Raw genomic sequence first — 5,185 nt, 5'->3', positions numbered from 1 at the left:
ATTAACACATACAAATATTTCAGCCCAAATATTTTATAGGCACTGGCTTTTTGCCTGCATATAAAGTACTTTTCTTTGTTCAATATGTTTACAGGCAAAACTTGTCGACAAGTTGTTTCTATTAATGATTATTTTGTATTTTAATCAAATTTAGATGTTTCACCAGATTGTAGAATTTGTCAGTGTAGAGTGCCAGGACAGAATGTAATATTTATCCAGTTATAAGTAAGAACTTGAGATATTCTAAAACACTGTTATACAAACATAATACTAAATAGTACATGCCATCTTAGCTCTCATCTGTAAGCTTGGTTCATCATCTTCTATCACTATTCTTTTTAGAAGTTTGATATCAATAATTGCAGTTCTTGAATGTCTCCAAAACTTTGAAAGATGCAACTTATTTAATTGCCAATTTGATACAACTACATTTATGAAATGATTGCTGTGTTCTGTGATAATGTGCCAAGTGGAAATACATTTCCAGTCTATGGATTTCTTAGTTCATTAAGAACATGACTTTTATGGCATTTTTTATAGAAGTTGAAGCACTCATAAAATTTATATGGAACCACAAAAGACCCCAAGTAGCCAAAGAAGAATAAAACACTATATTTCCTGATTTTAAGCTTTATTATAAAGCTACAGTCATGAAAACAATATAGTACTGTCATAAAACTAGACAAATAGACCACTGGAGCTGAATCATGTGCCCAGAACTAAGCCCAAACCTATATGGTCAACTTCTGTTTGAGAAGAGAGCCAAGAATACTTGATGGTTGGGCCTCCCTGGTGGCACAGTGGTTGAGCACTGGGCTGTGAAGCTGCCTGCAGCCTGAACAGCACCGGTTCAATCCCTGGCGGCCAGCGAGGGTCCCACATGGCACGCAGACCTTTCCTGCCGTGCCCGCTACTCCCCTCAGCAGTGTATTTCATCAGTCTCCCTGTTCTGTTCCCAGCTCTGGCTCTGGTGAATTCTCTCACCCTCCTGCACTTCTGACTGTACCCAGTGCTTGTATAAATAAATAAATAAATCAATAAATCTTTTTTTTTTTTTTAAAAAAAAAAGAATACTTGATGGAGAAAAGACAGGTCTCTTCCATAAATGGTGCTTGGATAATTTGGACATTCACATGTAAATGAATGGTTCTAGATCCCTATCTTACACTACTCTGAAACATTAATTTGGAAATGTACGTTCATAGCCATGAAACTCCTAGAAGAAAACATAGGAATAAAACTCTTTGTCATGGTTCTTGATCAACAAGATAAAAAATAAGTGGGACTCCATCAAACTGAAAAGCTCCTGCACGTCAAAAGAAACCATTAACAAAGTGAAAAGACTATCTATGTAGCAGTGAAAAAATATTTGCATGCCACATATGTAATAAGTAGCTAATATCCCAAATATATAAGGGCTCATGCTACTCAATGACAAAAAAACAAATAATTCAAGCAAAAAAATATGGACAAAGCAGCTGAGAGGCATTTTTCCAAAGAAGATATGCAAAATGCAACAGGTACGTAAAATGATGCTTAATTAATATCATTAGTTGTTAGATGTAAATTAAAACCAGAGTGAAATGTCACTTCACACCTGTTAGAATGGCCACCTCCAAAAAGATGAGCAGTAACAAATGCTGCTGCAGATGTGGAGTAAAGGGAACGCTTGTGCCCTGCTGGTGGGATTGTAAAGTGATACATTCACTGTGAAAAGCAGAATGGAGGTTCCTCAAAAAAAAAAATTAAAAATAGAACTACCAGATGGCCCAGCAATTGCACTTCTTGGAATGTGTCCAAAAGAAAGGAAGGGCTAACTCAAAAAGAATACTGCCTCCTGATGTTTATTGCAACATTATTACAATAACCAGATCATGGCAACCAAGTGTCTATCAGTTGAGAAGTGAATAAAGAAGTTGTGGTATGTATATACAATGGAATATTATTCAGCCATAAAAATGAGGAACTCCTATCATTTACAACATGAATGAGCCTTGAAAGAATCATGCTAATTAAAATCAGAGAAAAAAAATACTGTAACATGTCACTTATATGTGGATTCTTTAAAAAAAAAAATCCAAACTCAGAAAACCAGACCAGACTCTTGGTTACCAAAGGAAGAGAGGGTGGGTCGCCAAAATTGGAAGAAGGTGGCTACAAGGTACACCTTACAATTATAAGATAAATAATAACTTGATATAATGTACAAAATGACGACTGTCTCTAACCCAGCTGTGTGATATATGAGAAAGTTGTTAAGAATAAATCCTATGAGTTCTCATCATAGGATGAGATATTTTCTTTTCTTTTTGGTTTTGTTTTGTTGTACCGATATGAGAAGAGGGATGTTAGCTGAACCTAATACGGGAAATCATTTCACACTATATGTAAATCAAATCATTGTGCTGTATGCTTTAAATTTATATAGTGATGTATGTCAATTATTTCGCAATAAAGCGGGAAGAAAAATAAAGGAACATGTTTTTAAATAAGATTTTAAAAACAAGGTTCTGTGCTCCACCATATTTTCTATTTGGGATATTACTACAAAATCAAATAGTTTTTTCAAAACAGTATTTTACTGAATTTGTAATTGCATCTACAGTGACAACAGATGTTTTAACTTACACCAAGTAAATTCCCAAAGCTTAAATTTGTACCAATAAATGGATAGAAAATGGAATGCTCATTGAAATGTGTTAACAATTTTTTTAATTTAAAATATATAGATGACACTGATATACATGACACAATTTAACTTTTGAGAAGTTGTTTTTTATCATTGTTATAATAATATTCTTAATACACAAATGGAACTAATATATGTTATTCTTTATCATGCAGAAAATATGTGGAATCCAAGTAAACAAAATTAATCCAGTTGGATAGTCACTTGCTCTAAATGAAAAGTTGAGCCCTTGCCATAGCTGGATGGGAGAAGTTGGGCACTGTCTTAAAATAGCAACCCATCTTGAAATAGAAGCTGATGCTCCTTCAGCCAATCTGTGTCTCTGGTTTTCCTGTGGTTGGCGTAATCTAGACACTGACATATTTAGCATCAAATTTCTTGATTTCTAAAATTTAACATGCATTTTGAGTTCATTGGTCTATTTCAGAACAAAACAAGAAAGCACGGAAATACATAAATGAAACCAAGTAGATTTGCACATGCTATGAATGCCAAAACCTCTGTAGTGAAGTAGGCAGACTATTAAGACTTTGTAATCTCACTTTACCTACCTAACTGATCCTTGCCTAAACCTTAATTTCCTTTGCTCCTCCCTGCCCCCCTGTCTGCCTGCAAGTTTTATGCATCCTCCAGAAGCAGACCACTGCAGAGCATGTGGCACACGCAGAGCCCAGCAAGAGCAGCACATCCTCTCCTCCCCTCACTGTTCAAGTCCTGCTGGAGTCACTGTCCCTAGCTGTTCCTGCCACAGAGTGCTTAATTTTATCAGCGAGTGCCTGCATGTGGTCCTTGAGAGGGAGGTGTTAATTACCTTGTGTCTGTAAAGGGCTTGGAAAAGAAAGAGAGGTTAGAGCTGGTTGTCCTGAGGACTTAACCACATGTTTCAGTGAGCTCTGTTTTCCTGCACCTGGGACTCATTTCAGACATTTCATTTGCGGACTCAGGCAGAAGCTCAAGGTATGCAGTGTGGCATCACCAAATCCAGCTTAGCTTATGTGAGTGCAGATATTAAAATAATGCTTTATTAAAATATGAAAAATCCAGGACAAATGCCAAGCCAGACAGGATGAAGCAATATGTTGGAACAGCAGGGATAAACAGGGACACATGGCTACTCTATTTATGAGGATAAAGCAATACATAAGAAAATGCTATGTCGAACTATAAATGAATTGACTATTAATGACGGCAGTCACTATTCCTTCGGTTTAGCTGAGAGCTTAAATTTGCAGAATCATTTACTTCTCTTATGTGGATGTCATTACTTTCGGTAAAAGGGTCAAATGATTTAAATATTTTACATCTTACATTTATTTATGCATTCTCCGTAAGCATCAAGCATTTTCTTTTCAAAAACAGTACCTAACTACAGAGGTAAGCAAAGGAAAAGAACTGCCTATCCTCAGAACTGCTGTTTTGCAAGGTTTTGAGGGGTCAGCTGCCTGGGCAGAGATGGAGTAAAATTTCTCTTAAGAAAAATATGCCTACACACATATGCTTCTACAATAATTGTGGTCACAGGTTGCAGATCTTTGTCTCTAGGACCTACAGTTATAGGGGTGTATGAAAACAATGACCATGGAAGCTGGCATGTGAAAATAAGTGAGCTACTCACTGTTCCCAGAGAAACAGAAACAGTGGGGTGTAAGGCACATGTGACTGGAGATTTAGTCTAGAAGTTGACTTACCAGTTGTGGAGGCTGAGAAGTTCCATGATGCAAGCTGGAGAACCAGGGAAGGCAGTGGTATAAGTCAGCCTGAGTTTGAGACCTGACAACCAGGGAAGGGAAACTTATGCAGCTTATGTCTGTCTTGGAGTCCAAAGGCCTGAGAACCCAGAGTTCCTGTGTATGAGAGAAGGAAAAGAGGGTGTCCATCTCAAGACAAGAGAATTCGCTGTCACTTTTTTGTTCTGTTTGGGCCCCCAGTGCATTGGATGATGCCCACCCACCTGGATGGGGGTGGTCTCATTTCTCAATCTACTGAATGAAATACTAATCTTACTCAGACACCCCAGAAATAACATTTTACTGACAACCCAGGTATCCTTTTGCATGTTCAAGATATCAACTAGAAATACTCATCACGAAAAGTAACTCAAAAAATGGAATGATCAGGATATTCTTCCTTCTTTTGTCATGAAGAGCTAGGTCACCATGGAGATGGAAGCCAGAGACTTTGAGGTCAAAGCATGAGCCTGCGGGGGCAACAAGCGACCTGAGGGTCATCACTTGGTGAAGGTGGGGTCTGCCCATTTTCTTCATCATGAAGTCACTCTTCCCTTTGCCATAATCTCTTTGACACAGATTGCTAACTCCAGTCCGCAGTTTTGGGACCAAAGTGTATCTGGGGAAAGGAACTTGAGAGACTGTGTAGGTTCAGGCTAAATCTGCTCCAGTAGTTAACCTGTACTGTGTTGGGGCTTTTTGGAGGCTACCTGTGCTCTCTGTTTCTCCTACAAGTTCTACTAATTTATTTTTAAAAATATTTTTGTTC

General features: G+C 37.7%; 1 long non-coding RNA gene across 1 annotated transcript; it reads right to left on the bottom strand.

Moving 5' to 3' along the window:
- Positions 1-2,987: 2,987 nt before the first annotated feature.
- On the bottom strand, positions 2,988-4,811 carry LOC129146063 (uncharacterized). The gene is made up of 3 exons (XR_008552426.1): positions 4,641-4,811; positions 4,378-4,533; positions 2,988-3,074 (listed from the first exon to the last, which is right to left on the bottom strand). It is a non-coding gene; the product is annotated as an uncharacterized LOC129146063 (long non-coding RNA).
- Between the last annotated feature and the right edge of the window lie 374 nt (positions 4,812-5,185).

Source organism: Talpa occidentalis, unplaced genomic scaffold (genome assembly GCF_014898055.3).
Source record: "Talpa occidentalis isolate TD23 unplaced genomic scaffold, MPIMG_talOcc4v2.1 talOcc4.17, whole genome shotgun sequence".
NCBI classification, from domain to species: domain Eukaryota; kingdom Metazoa; phylum Chordata; class Mammalia; order Eulipotyphla; family Talpidae; genus Talpa; species Talpa occidentalis.
Note: the sequence above shows the minus strand (reverse complement) of the source record. Positions and strands in the feature narration are given on the sequence as shown.